Genomic DNA, 15,606 nt, shown 5'->3' on the forward strand with positions numbered 1-15,606 from the left:
TGAGTGTCTTGGTATTTTACAGAGAAATTTATATACACATATTCAAACTGAGTTCATTCTCAGAAAAACATGTATTTAATATATTACTCTTAATATTGGTTCTAAAAATAAAAATGTAATTCCCCTAATTCTAATAATTTGGAGAATTTTCTGGAAACTGAACTGGGGAGAAGTATATATATGCTTGTCTGAAATCAAGAAATTGACTCACTGCATAATTGTTTAATTACTCACATTTTTAAATTTTTTTAAAAATTACTCACATTTTTAACATCAAAGGAAAAATAACCATACGTTGAGGTCCTCATAAAGGGCTAAATAGAAAATTGTGCTGTTAGGAAAATATTGATAAGAAAGGTAGAAGTTATAAAAGACAAAAGTTATGTATAAACCATTGACTGTATATAAAAATATATAATTAATCTACAATTCTAGTTATTCCCCCTAGACAAATTTTTAGTTAAATTTTAATTTCAATAAACTGGGGGGTTTGATCAGAAAAAAGAGTCTTGGTGACATGGAGTGGCTATCACTTAGGGTAACCTCATAGGAAAGAGACTCTGCCCATCTGCCCCATTCTAGAGAACTGCTGAAAATCAGGGGTGACCATGGTGTCCACAAGAACACCAAGAACACCTCTTGGGGACCAGGCTTACTTGACATGAGGGGTCTCTGAATTTTGGAGGAAGTAGAAGTTTCTACTGGGTAGACTAGATGGCACCAGGGCAGCAGAACGCCCCCATGGACCAGAGCTACATAAGAATGATTAGATGAGATGTATTTTACAGTAGGTGTCATTTATTAACAACAGTACACCTCAGTAAACAAACAAAAATCAAGAGAATTCTTTTGGTCTGAGTATAGTTGTGGCAGCCCCTTGTGGCCCTTATGGCCCTGGACTCTATCACCACAGAAAGGAACCAGGCATGACACAGATTAGAAGTACAAGCTTGCAGGAGGCAGGCTGACCTTATTTGCAGGATGGCTCTGAGCAACCTCCGCAGTAACCTTTTATTGACACAGCACAAGACAGGTGAGGGGAGTGTTAGACAATGACTGTGCACCTAAGGATCGCCCTGGGCTTGGGCTCTTTCTCCACCAGGAGCACCTGTGGACGAATTGCCCAAGGGTCCACCTCTCAGCTGCAAATCATCTTGCTCAGAGGTCTCGTGGCTCTTGGTGGCCTCTACATTTCCCCCCTTTAGTGTATTAAAGACATTTTTGGATAGGCAAGGGAGAAAATCTGTCGTTGGTTATTTCAGTTGTTCTCCTCACCGAGGAGCTTTCCTTCCTGCTAAGTAAGAGAAACAAAAGGGCATATAAGCATAACACAGAATTACACCAATGGAACTAATCCCGGTATAAGGGAAACTATTTTAGTCAAACTAGGCATAGGGGAAAACATGTCCCCTTTGTGCTAATCACCACCCAACTACATGCTCCGGGCTGACCCATAGGGCTCATGACACTTCCATGGGAAGTATTAACCACCTCCCAAAGTTAACATTAGGTGGGGAAAGGGCTGTATTGGACTCAAACCCTTTCCAAAGAGTAGTATAACTTTAAGTAAAGATCAGATGCCCAAATGAAACATATAAATCCAATAAGTGAAATTCTCTTACCTTAGCCCATACCAGTATTTACCATTACCTCCAAGCCTGCTATTTGAGGTCTTTGTTGTCATACTCTTCGAAGGTTTAGAAGATGTATAGTAAGCTTACCTGGTGCTTGTTATTCAGCCCCAAAATAATGAAATTCTGTATCAATCTTCCCACTCTGCCTAGAAGCTCCAACTGACTCTTAGGGAAATAGGATGCCGACCACTCTTAACTGCTTCCTGCCGAAGATGGATGGTGATATGGGAAAGGCAGCTAGAGTTCCCACAGAGGAGATTGATCCAGGGTTTCTCTATTATGAAATTACCTAGCCTCAAAAAGCCTGTGAATAAAAGAAAAGTTAGTGAAAACAAATTTGTTAAGGTGTCCTGCTTGTGTTGAGGCTTAATCCAGTGGGCTGGTAACCACTGCTTCTCTTGGTGTTCTGTAATAATATGGGCAAAACCTTGACCCCAATGCAGTACATAACCAGGCTTCCACTCTGACATGTCAGGTTAGGACAGTATGGACTAACCCCTTCTTTTAAAGCGGCAGCAAGCAAATTAGGCTAGGGAAATTCTGTTCCTATATCAGCACATGCCTGTATATATTCCTCTTAGGGAGCATTTTGTGCTCTCAAAGGTCGCAAGGCCTTTTCACACTCAGAGTTAGCATTCTCAAATGCTAAATTTTGGAATAGCATGTCTCTGAGCTCTGGCTGGGCAACTGCCTTATCAACTGCAGTTTTTAGTCGGGCTAGAAAGTCAGTATAGGGTTAATTCCCCAAATGCATTATCTTAATAAAAGATTTAGAGATATCTTCAGGAGCCTGGACCTTTTCCCAGGCCCTAAGACAACACAGCCTTGTTTGAACTATGGCCATGTCATCCTACTGAAGTTGATTGGAAATCCCCAGCCACTGGCCAGAACCAGTGAGCTGTTCTGATGTTATAGGGACTCCTCTTTGCTGGTTTTGGTGACTCATCAGGTCAGCCTCCTCCTTCCACCAGGTTATGAACTGTAAATACTGCCCAGACTCAAGAACAGTTCTGGCTATCATGTCCTGTCGTAAGGAATGAGCCACTGCTCTTGTGCAAGCCCCTGTAACCTCTAGAAAACAGGGATTGCATACCATACTGTGCTACAGCTGTTTCAAATCTTTCATAACTGCAAAGGTGATCAGATGGTGATCAAAACATTGGCCCCCTTGAGGGTGTTGCAGATCGGGAGGAATATCAGTGACCGTAACAGGAAAAAGCCCCAAAGTGTCTTGACACTGAAAGTCACCAGTTTTATGCCCTTCTAACACAGCCTTCATAACAGAAGTCACAGACAGTTCATCTACATAGGGAAGTGCTGAGGGCAATATTGGGTGATTTATGTTAACATTTTTAACTATTTTTGTTTTATTTTTATTTATTTATTATTATTTTTTGAGAGCAGGGTGCATGCCCACCCCAACGAGGTTGGCACTCCCGGACCACCCTGGATGGCCCTTGCCATGTCCGCGACCACACCATCGCTGGGACTAGGGGTGGCCACAGACCCAGCAACTCAGTAGATGCTGCCACTCGCCACAGACCCTGGTCCTGGCTAGGGCGTGAGGAGGCGGCAGATCCCTGAGCTTGAGGAACGCAGGCGGGAAAGTCACCCACCCGGTCCCCAGTTCGCACTCTGCAGCAGCTGCTGCTGCAGCTCCCCACCCACACTTCGCACTGCCTGTAGGTGGGAGGGGGAGGAAGGCCCACCATGGGTCCGACAGACGGACCTGACCCAAGGGGTTCTCGGCGCCAGGTGTGCACCCACGTACATGCTGGGACAAACCCTTCTGTCGAGAGTTATGTTAGCATTTTTAACTGTGAGACTATTCAACTCATCTTCCCACTGTTTATTCTGAGCTGCCATAATGGCCATAGAGGCCTTGTTTATTTGTGTCTGTATCATATGCTTTTGATTCCCAGTTCTCCTTAGGTCCAGCTTCCCTCTGAACCTCACTATTCTCCTCACTTTCAAATTCTGTTTGAACATCGCTTTCTTCCTCAGTTTCTAATTCTCGCAATTCCCCAAATAGGAAGTTACCCATTGTTTTCTCTAAATGTCTTTGCTCACTTATTCCCAGCGAGGTTACCTACATTCTAGCATTCTAGATTGGCCAAAGGTCCCACTTGCCCTGAGCGGAGTTTCCCTTTGGATTTCCTCCCACTGTCTACCAAAGCGTTCACTTACTTCCGAGTGTCACTTTCCACTTTGGCCCACATCCCTGGTGTCCTGTTGTGTCCTGCTGGATCCTGCTGACTACACCAGATGTCACAGCTCCTAGTGGCCCCTATGGCCCTAGACTCAATCACAGCAGAAAGGAAACAGGCGTGAAGCGGATTACAAGTACAAGCTTGTAGGAGGCGGGCTAACCTTATTTGCAGGATAGCCCTGAGCAACCTCCTCAGTAGACGTTTATTGACACAGCACAAAACAGGTGAGGGGACTGTTGGACAATGAATGCATGCCTAAGGATCGCCATGGGCTCGGCTCTTTCTCAGCAAGGAGCACCTGTGGACGAATCACCCAAGAGACTGTCCCCAGCTGCAAATCATCTTGCTCAGAGGTAGTCTGGTTCTTGGCATCCTCTACATATAGTTTTCTCGTTTTCCTCACTGTCATGGTAACCAAAAGGCACTGTTTGATGGCTGTTTGAAGTGATTAAGCATCCTTTGGAGTTATTATGCATAGGCAGAAAGACATAAAAGATGAAATGAGGAGGTCAGGCTGGTTTATGCAGAAACCATGAAATTGGAGTAACAGCCTCCCTGCAACAGGGCACAGTGAGTCTGGAGAGATAAGACTCCCACTAGTGGGATCTGGCTGGTGGGATCTGGCTGGTGGGATCTGCCTTTAATCATCCCTTTGAGGATACAGGGAGTCAGCAAGGGACTTCTGGACCCTGAGAGGAGGACAAAAACAGTGGAAAACTGGCAAGTGGTTGCGTGTGTCCGATTAACTTAATCCCACTGGCAGCCATAAATATAAGAAGCAGTGAAACTGCAAACCAGAAAGGCCTTACCTGTGAACTGTTTCAGTGTTTTTGGACTTGGCACTCAGTTGAACTGCCTTTGGGGAGAGCTTGAGCAGGAGTGCAGAGAAATTTGGGCATTGTCTAGGGCCCCAGACTGAGCTGCTGAGCCAGACAGAGCTAATAGTGTTCGGTTGTGGGACACAGGGAGCCATTGTGAGAGAACTACCCCAGCAAGCTCCACCCTTAGGGTTGCAGAGCAAGGATCGGGCAGGTGCTAGTAACATAGTGACTGAGCAGCCTAAAGGTGGGGAATGAGCAGCCTTATAGCCTTAACCCTCAGGGGCAGAGTGAGAACAGTTTTGGCATACTGGAGCCTCAGGCAGTTGCACTGGATAGAGTGCCATGGCATCACAGCTCATAGCAACCTCAAACTCCTGGGCTTGGCACCGCCTGAACCTCCATAAGAGCTGTGCTGCGATCCCCAACCAGTGACCCATGCTCACCGGGCCTCCGCATGCCCTGACCAGGAACTATGGGAGCTGCACAACCCTGCATCCTCCCTCCTGAACCCTCCCTGCCTCCACATCAGCCCGCTCATCTGGCCAGGGACTCTGGTAGGCATGTGCCCTCCGGAGCCCTCCCTACCTCTGCACAGAGCCCATCTACTGGCCAGAGACTGCTGAAGCTTTGGTCTCTCTGTGCCAAACTCACTGGGCACCGGGCACTCCCAGAACCATGCGCACCACTTCCCATCCGGTTGCTGGATCCGGGTGTGTCTCACTCCAGAGCTACTTCCACAATCAGAACTCCCTGCCTGGGGCAGCCTCAGAGGAACTACACAGGGCCACTCCCTACAAAGATCCAGCAACAATAGAGTGATCCCGCTGGGGTCTAATCTTGCAGAGACACTTCCCCAACTCTGAGGATGGCCAGAGAAAATGGTGAAAAAAAATCATGAGGTGAAATCAACACAAAAACTCTGGCAATATGAATAGTCAGAGTAGATCAACTCCCCCAAGGATCAATGGGGCAGACACAGCACAAGATCCCATGCACAAAAATATAGCTGAGATGTCAGAAATCAAATTCAGAATCTGGATAGCAAACAAGATCAAATTAGAATTCCAAGCAGTAACCCAAAAGATATCGCAAGAATTCAACGAATTCAGAGACCAAATGACCAAAGATTTTGACACATTGAGACAAGAAGTTGCAGCACTCAAAGATCTGAGAAACACAGTAGAATCCCTCAGTAACAGAATGGAAGAAGCAGAAGAAAGGATTTCAGACATTGAAGACAAAGCTTTCGAATGCTCCCAAATTCTCAAAGAGGAAGAGAAATGGAGGACAAAAACAGATCACTCTCTCAGAGAGCTCTGGGATAATTTGAAGAAAACCAATATTCATCTTATGGGGATCCCCGAAAGTGATGAAGTGGCTTCACAAGGCACAGAATCCCTTCTCCATGAAATTATGAAGGAGAACTTTCCAGACATGCCAAGAGATTCTGAAAGTCCTATAGCAGACAGTTTCAGAACTCCAGCACGACCCAACCCAAATAAGACATCCTCTGAACACATCATAATCAACTTCACAAAAGTTAATATGAAGGAGAAAATTCTGAAAGCAGCCAGATGATAGAAAACCATCACCTACAAGGGCAAGAATATTAGAATAACTGCAGATCTCTCTGCTGAAACATTTCAAGCTAGAAGAGGATGGTCATCGACCTTTAATCTCCTAAAACAAAATAACTTTCAACACAGTATCCTGTACCCAGCTAAAATGAGTTTCATTTCTGACGGAGAAATTAAATACTTCAGTGACATTCACATGTTGAAGAAATTTTCCATAACTAAACCAGCTTTCCAGGATATTCTCAGACCTATCCTCCATAAAGACCAGAATAATCCTCCACCACAAAAGTAAACCCACCCAGAAAATTTTGATCAAATTTCCAACTTCAAGAGTCACAAAAGGACTAAAAATATCCACCAGACTCTCGAAAGGCTTATCAATATTCTCAATTAATGTGAATGGTTTAAATTGTCCTCTAAACAGGCACAGGTTGGCTAACTGGATACAAAAACTCAAGCCAGATATCTGCTGCATACAAGAATCACAGGTTACATTAAAAGACAAATTTAGACTCAAGGTGAAGGGATGGTCATCTATACTCCAGGCAAACGGAAAGCAGAAAAAAACAGGTGTTGCAATCCTATTCAAAAATGCAAAGGCTTTAAGCCAACCAAAATAAGGAAGGATAAGGATGGACATTTCATATTTGTTAAAGGTAATAATATGATGAGATTTCAATTATTAATATTTATGCACCCAACGAGAATGCACCTCAATTTATAAGAGAAACTCTAACAGACACGAGCAACTTGATTTCCTCCAGTTCCATAGTAGTTGGAGATTTTAACACCCCTTTAGCAGTGCTGGACACATCCTCCAAAAAGAAGCTAAGCAAAGAAATTTTATATTTAAACTTAACCATTCAACATCTGGACTTAACAGACATCTACAGAACATTTCATCCCAACAAAACTGAATACACATTCTTCTCATCAGCCCACAGAACATACTCTAATATCAACCACACCCTAGGCCACAAATCTAAACTTGGCAAATTTAAAAAAGTAGAAATGATTCCTTGCATCTTCTCAGACCATCATGGAATAAAAGCTGAACTCAATAATAACAGAAACCTGCATACCCACACAAAAACATGGAAGCTAAACAACCTTATGCTGAAGGATATATGGGTCATAGACAAGATTAAGAAGGAAATCACTAAATTTTGGAGAGAAAACAACAATGAAGACACGAATTATCAGAAGCTCTAGGATACTGCAAAGGCCGTCCTAAGAGGGAAATTTATAGCACCGCAAGCCTTCCTCAAGAAAACGGAAAGAGAGGAAGTTAATAACTTAATGGGACATCTCAAGCAACTGGAGAAGGGAGAACACTCCAACTCGAACCCAGCAGAAGAAAAGAAATAACCAAAATCAGAGCAGATTTAAATAAAATTGAAAACAAAAGAATTCTAAAACAGATCAATAAATCCGAAAGTTGGTTTTTTTGTTTAAATATCAATAAAATAGATAAACCTTTGGCCAACCTAACCAGGAAAAAAAGAGTAAAACCTCTAATTTCATCAATCAGAAATGGCAATGATGAAATAACAACAGACCCCTCAGAAATTCAAAAAATTCTTAAGGAATACTATAAGAAACTCTGCTCTCAGAAATACGAAAATCTGAAAGAAATCGACCAATACCTGTAAGTACGCCACCTACCAGGACTTAGCCAGAATGAAGTGGAAATGTTGACCAGGACTATATCAAGTTCTGAAATAGCATCAACTATACAAAATCTCCCTAAAAAGAAAAGCCCAGGACCAGATGGCTTTACATCAGAATTCTACCAAACCTTTAAAGAAGAACTAGTACCTATATTGCTAAACCTCTTCCAAAATATAGAAAAAGAACGAATATTACCCAACACATTCTATGAAGCAAACATCACCTTGATCCCCAAACCAGGGAAAGACCCAACAACAAAAAAAAATTATAGACCAATATCACTAATGAATATTGATGCAAAAAACTCAATAAGATTCTAACAAACAGAATCCAACAATACATCAAAAAAATTATACACTATGACCAAGTGGGTTTCATCCCAGGGTCCCAAGGCTGGTTCAATATATGTAAATCTATAAATGTAATTCAGCACATAAACAAAGAAATAAGGACCATATTATTCCTTCAATTGATGCATAAAAATGTTTTGATAATATCCAGCATCCCTTCATGATCAGAACACTTAAGAAAATCAGTATAGAAGGGACATTTCTTAAACTAATTGAAGCCATCTACAGCAAACCCACAGCCAATATCGTATTCAATGGAGTTAAATTGAAATTATTTCCACTTAGATCAGGAACCAGGCAAGGATGCCCATTGTCTCCATTGCTCTTTAACATTCTAATGGAAGATTTAGCCATTGCAATTAAGGAAGAAAAGGCAATTAAGGGTATCCACATTGGGTTAGAAGAGATCAAACTTTCACTCTTTGCAGATGATATGATCATATATCTGGAAAACACTAGGGATTCTACTACAAAACTCTTAGAAGTGATCAAGGAATACAGCAATGTCTCAGGCTACAAAATCAACACCCCTAAATCTGTAGCCTTTATATATACCAACAATAATCAAGCTGAAAAAACAGTCAAGGACTCTATTCCTTTCACAGTAGTGCCAAAGAAGATGAAATATTTGGGAGTATACCTAACAAAGAACGTGAAAAATCTCTACAAAGAGAACTATGAAACTTTAAAAAAAGGAATAGCTGAAGATGTTAACAAATGGAAAAACATACCATGCTCGTGGCTGGGAAGAATCAACATTGTTAAAATATACTACACAAAGCAATATATAATTTTAATGCAATTCCTATTAAACTTAATGGGACATCTCAAGCAATATCTCATTGTCATATTTTAAAGATCTTGAAAAAAATAATACTTCATTTTATATGGAATCAGAAAGAACCTCGAATAGCCAAAACATTACTCAGCAATAAAAACAAAGCAGGAGGAATCACGCTACCAGATCTGAGACTGTACTATAAATCGATAGTGGTCAAAACAGCATGGTACTGGCACAAAAACAGAGATGTAGATGTCTGGAACAACATAGAGAACCAAGAGATGAATCCAGCTACTTACCATTATTTGATCTTTGACAAGCCAATTAAAAACATTCAATGGGGAAAAGATTCCCTTTTTAACAAATGGTGCTGGGTGAACTGGCTGACAACCTGTAGAAGTTGAAACTGGACTCACACCTTTCACCATTAACTAAGATAGACTCTCACTGGATAAAAGATTTAAACTTAAGACATGAAACTGTAAAAATACCTGAAGAAAGTGCAGGGAAAACTCTTGAAGGAATTGGCCTGGGTGAAAATTTTATGAGGAGGACTCTCCAGGCAATTGAAGCAGTATTAAAAATATCTTACTGGGACCTGATCAAACTAAAAAGGTTCTGCACAGCTAAGAACATAGTAAGTAAAGCAAGCAGACAGCCCTCAGAATGGGAGAAAATATTTGCAGATTATACCTCCGATAAAGGTCTAATTACCAGAATCCACCAAGAACTCAACATATTAGCAAGAAAAGAACATTTGACCCCATCTCAGGGTGGGCAAGGGACTTGAAGGGAAACTTCTCTAAAGAAGACAGACGCACAATCTACAAACACATGAAAAAAAGCTCATCATCCTTAACCATCAGGGAAATGGAAATCAAACCTACTTTGAGATATCACCTAACCCCAGTAAAAGTAGCCACATAACAAAATCCCAAAACCAGAGATGTTGGCGTGGATGTGGAGAAAAGGGCACACTATTATGTTTCTACTTCTAGAAGGATGTTTGGAGAATACATAGAGACCTAAAAATAGACCTGCCACTCTATCCTATAATTCCTTTACTAGGTTTATACCCAGAAGATCAAAAATCACAATATAACAAAGACATCTGTACCAGAATGTTTATTGCAGCCCAATTCATAATTGCCAAGTCGTGGAAGAAGCCCAAGTGCCCATCGACCCACGAATGGACTAGCAAATTGTGGTACATGTATACCATGGACTATTATGCAGTCTTAAAGAAAAAGACTTTACCTCTTTCATATTTACATGGATGGAGCTGGAACATATTTTTCTTAGCAAAGTATCTGAGGAATGGAAGAAAAAGCATCCAATGTACTCAGCCCTACTATGAAGCTAAATTCTAGCTTTCACATGAAGGCTATAACCCAACTATAGCACAAGACTATGAGGAAAGGGCCAAGGAAGGGTAAAGGAGGGGGGGGAGGTTAGGGTGGAGGGAGGATAATGGGTGGGGCCACACCTATGGTGCCTCTTAGAATGGGTACAGGTGAAACTTACTAAAGGCAGAATACAAATGTCTACATATAATAACTAAGAAAATGCCATGAAGACTACGTTGAACAGTTTGATGAGAATATTTCAGAGTGTATATGAAACCAGCACATTGTACCCCTTGATTGCGCTAATGTACACAGCTATGATTTAACACTAAAAAAATAATAATAATAAAAATAAAGATGAAATAAGGGGCCCACATCATTGATTTTGATTAGTAAAAAGAACATAACAGAGACTTTCCAAAATGATCTAAGTATACAATTATAGCATTATCAAAAAATAATTTTGAATCTTTTCCCCCAATATCTATACCAGGTTTTCATTTTCATCTGTTACTTTAGCTACATTCTTTTAAGACATTCAAATAACGAGTTACATTGACAATCCCTGTCCAGTTTCTGATTTTATTGAAGTAGTGTTACTGTGTTACCATGTAAAATATTAACCAGTAACATTCGTTAATTTTTGCTTAAAGTTTTATTTGTGACTAAAAAGAAGACTAGATTTATGCATGTTCAATGAACTTAAGAAAAATATATATTCTTTATTTGAGGTGTGTGGGCTCTATCAAACTTACTGATTTTGTTAGTAAATTTTATCATTTCCTTTCATATTCTTTATTTAGCAGAGGTGTCCACTTATGAAGAATTATTCAGAAAATTTAAGAAGATACGTGGATCAATTGATAACCTAAAGTACAACAAAATAAGAATAACATTTTATATTAAAAATGTCTTACTGAAATACAGAAAACAAGTTGAAAGCCATGCCATGTGTTAATAGGAAATTTAAAATCATTGAAGATTCAATTTTCTTAAAACTACTGTATTAATTTACTGATATTTTAGTTATATTTACAGCAGGTTTTCTTTTTTAAATTAATAAAATCTATTTGGTATTCAGTTACTGATTTTTGATATATTATTTCTCAATTACAAATGGTAGACGTCTACTTTAAAGTGCTTTTTAAAGTTTATTTTATAAACAATACACTAAGAGATCTTTGATACAGATCACAGACATCCATGTTAAAGGTAACAGGAGAAAAGAGAAAACAACAAAAGCAGCATCACATACACAGATACAGCTGACGGTGAACACTTAATTGAACTGTCCTCCAAATTACCCATCACTCTAATGCTAGGATATCCTATTTGGGGCAAACATCTGCCCTTCAAATCTTACACATGATAAATTTTCCTTCAGGTAACCCCTTAGCCCCTCAGCTAAACACATTTTAATTATGCTTGTCCCACAGTCATATCTCACATCCAAATTCCGAAATACAGTTTAAAGAGCATCACCAGGTGCAATGACTTATTTGATAATTTGTGACCCTTTTTGATTGTAAGTTAAAGTGGCTTCAGGTAAGATACTCAACTGCAGTGAAGACTGGTAGTAATATGCTTCTGCCCCATCCTTTCCAAGTCTGATAAAAAGTCTTGCTTAAGACTATAACCCAACTATAGCACAAGACTATGGGGAAAGGGCCAAAGAAGGGGAAGGGAGGGGGGAGGTTCTGGTGTAGGGAGGGTAAGGGGTGGGGTCACATCTATGGTGCATCTTAGAATGGGTACAGGTGATTGCACTAATGTACACAGCTATGATTTAACAATAAAAAAGCAAAAAACAAAATAAAATAAAAAAGAAAATGCATTGCTGCATAAAGTAGATAAAAATGATATTTTAGGGATGATTGAAAGAAAATAGTAGTACTTCAAAACAAGCAATTCTTGGCTGAGGCCCAGTGCTAAATGGTTAGAGCACTGGCCCCATAGACTGGAGCTGGAGGGTTCGAACCTGGCCCAGGCCTACTAAACAAAAGAACAATTCCCCAAATAAGCATTTCTTGAAGAATCAAAAGTTAAAATGTGCTCTAAGCTATTTTCCAAATACTAAAGAGAGAGAGAGAGAAGAAGAATTCAAAAAAAAAAAAAAAGAAGATGGCAGACTGAAGCCATCTTTCCACAGAGGCTCCCATCCTGAAGGAGAGTTAGGGGACGAAAATTTAGCAAGTAACCTGATGGATTCCAGCAACACCAAGCGAGAAAGTTGAAGAACGCACATCAACCCCGCTGAGGAGAGCTGCGACCACAAGGAAGCAAACAAAAGGTACAAAACCCATCACCAAGCGGATGGGAGTCCCCCCTCCCCCACCTGATTGGCTTAAGGGCCCCACAAACAAAAGGGCAGAAAGCAAACACCATCCCACTACACTTCACGGGAGAGACCTACTACAAACTGGACCTACCTCCCTTACTAGGATGCCTAGGTTTTATCCTGCCAGGCATAAAACTGTATAAATCTGTAAATATACTTTGCTGGCAACTCTGAGCACCCAGCACTTCCCTCCACTCTCTCTGAGGTCTGAAAGCCTGTCCCCCAGGAGTTCGGATTCTTGGGTGACTCCTAAAGGGGAGAGGACAGTCCCCGAGCTGCGGCTGATCAGTGCTGATTCTGGGCACGGGAGAGAGGTGAGGACAGTCAATGGAGGGAGACCCTCACCAGGGTGGCGCTTCCCTGAGGCGAGGTGCAGCAGCCCTCCTTGGGCAACAATACAACCAGGCCTATAGCTGAGTCGAACTCACTGCCAGCTGCTCTGAGTGCCTGGTGCTCCCCCCCCCTCACTCTGTGGTCCGGAGACCTGAACGCCTGTCGTGTGGCCGGGCAGGGAACTGGGGGTAGCCGAGTCTGTTCGCTGCCCAGCGGTTCTGGGCTCCAGCCACTCCTTCCCACCCCGCCCCCACTCTGAAGCCTGAAGGCTTGAGCTGTGGTGGTATAACCAGGCGAGAGACTGGAAGAAACTGAATTTGCTTGCTGCTGACTGGGCTCTGGCTCCGGACTTTTGGCGCTCACCCCGCCCTCACTCTGTGGTCTGAAGACCTGAACGCTTGCACAGTTCTGGGCTCCAGCCACTCCCTCCACCCCGCCCCCACTCTGAAGCCTGAAGGCTTGAGCTGCGGCAGTACAACTGGGTGAGAGACCAGGAGAAACTGAATCTGCTCGCTGTCGACCAGGCTCCCTACGGCTCGGAGGCCCTGCTGGCTCTGAGCTCCAGGTGCTCCCCCGCCCTTACTCTGTGTTCTGGAGACCTGAACGCCTGCCGTGTGGCCGGGCAGGGAACTGGGGGTAGCCGAGTCTGTTCGCTGCCTAGCGGTTCTGGGCTCCAGCCGCTCCCTCCCACCCCGCCCCCACTCTGAAGCCTGAAGGCTTGAGCTGCGGTGGTATAACCAGGCGAGAGACTGGAAGAAACTGAATTTGCTCGCTGCTGACTGGGCTCTGGCTCCGGGCTCCCTGCGCTCACCCCGCCCTCGCTCTGTGGTCCGGAGACCTGAATGTCTGTGCGGTTCTGGGCTCCAGCTGCTCCCTCCACTCCACCCCCACTCTGAAGCCTGAAAGCTTGAGCTGCAGCAGTACAACTGGGCAAGAGACTGGGAGAAACTGAATCTGCTCACTGTCGACCGGGCTCCCTACGGCTCGGAGCCCCTGCTGGCTCTGAGCTCCAGGCACTACCCCACCCTCACTCTGTGGTCCGGAGACCTGAACGCCTGCCGTGTGGCCGGGCAGGGAACTGGGGTAGCCAAGTCTGTTCGCTGCCCAGCGGTTCTGGGCTTCAGGCGCTCCCCACCACCCCGCCCCAACTCTGAAGTCTGAAGGCTTGAGCTGCGGTGGTACAACCGGGCGAGAGACTGGGAGAAACTGAATTTGCTTGCTGCCAACTGGGCTCCCTGCAGCTCTGAGCCCTTGCTGGCTCTGGGCTCCCGGCGCTCGCGCTGCCCTCGCTCTGTGGTCGGGAGACCTGAGCACCTGCGCGTTTCTGGGCTCCAGCCGCTCCCTCCACCCCACCCACACTCTGAAGCCTGAGGGCTTGAGCTGTGGCGGTACAACTAGACAAAAGACTGGGAGAAACTGAATTTGCTCGCTGCCGACTGGGCTCCCTGCAGCTCTGAGCCCTTACTGGCTCTGGGATCCCGGCGCTCGCCCTGTCCTCACTCTGTGGTCCAGAGACCTGAGTGCTTGCCATGTGACGGGGCAGGGAACTGGGTGGAGCTGAGTCTGTTCGCTGCCCGGTGGTTCTGGGCTCCAGCTGCTCCCTCCACTCTGCCCCCACTCTGAAGCCTGAAGGCTTGAGCTGCGGTGGTACAACCGGGCGAGAGTCTGGGAGGAATTGAATTTGCTCACTGCCGACTGTGCTCCCTGCGGCTCGGAGCCCCTGCTGGCTCTGGGCTCCTGGAGCTCTCCCCGCCCTCGCTCTGTGCTCTGGAGACCTAAGCGTCTGCCATGTGGCCGGGCAGGGAACTGGGTGGAGCTGAGTCTGTTCGCTGCTCGGCGGTCCTGGGCTCCAGCCACTCCCCCACCCACCCCCACTCTGAAGCCTGGAGGCTTGGGCTGCGGTGGTGCAGTGGAACCAAAGATTGGGAGAAAAGGAGTGAGCTTGCTGCTGGTGGCTCTGAGTTCCCAGCACCCCACCCCATCCACACTCTGGGATCTGGAGGCCTGTCCCCCTGGGAGTCCAGATTCTTGAGGGATCTGTCGGGGTGTGGACAGTGCCCGAACTGCAGCTTGTCGGTCCTGACTCTGGGACACAGGAGTGAGGCTGGGGGAGACCCACATCAGAGTGGCAGTTCCCTGAGGCAGCTGAAGCCATACCCCCTGCCTCCCTGGGCAACCAGAGGCACCCCTGAGTATAGGATTTGCCTGAGGTGACTCACAGACCCCGGAAACATCCAGGGTAGGGCCGATTCAGAGAACTGAGACTTCGACCCAGAGTAAGTGCTTCACTGAGGTCAAACAGAAGCCAGCCAATAAGCCAATAAGTCAGAACCACTCAGCCCCACCACATCAGACAGGGCCCCAGTCTCTCAGGCTACAACACTGAACGGGCCCTCAACAAAACCCTAGAGGAAAAATCAAAGGGAATAAAACAACCATGGGGCGGAATCAGTGGAAAAACTCTGGTAACACGAATAACCAGAATAGATCAACGCCCCCAAGAAAAGAAATGGTGGATGTAATTGAAGATCCCATTCATAAGCAA

General features: G+C 44.2%; 1 long non-coding RNA gene across 1 annotated transcript; it reads right to left on the reverse strand.

The window, feature by feature from the left end:
- Positions 1-939: 939 nt before the first annotated feature.
- LOC128560204 (uncharacterized) lies at positions 940-2,018 on the reverse strand. The gene is made up of 2 exons (XR_008372908.1): positions 1,722-2,018; positions 940-1,294 (listed from the first exon to the last, which is right to left on the reverse strand). It is a non-coding gene; the product is annotated as an uncharacterized LOC128560204 (long non-coding RNA).
- Positions 2,019-15,606: the final 13,588 nt, after the last annotated feature.

Source organism: Nycticebus coucang, chromosome 11 (assembly GCF_027406575.1).
Source record: "Nycticebus coucang isolate mNycCou1 chromosome 11, mNycCou1.pri, whole genome shotgun sequence".
Taxonomy (NCBI): Eukaryota; Metazoa; Chordata; class Mammalia; order Primates; family Lorisidae; genus Nycticebus; species Nycticebus coucang.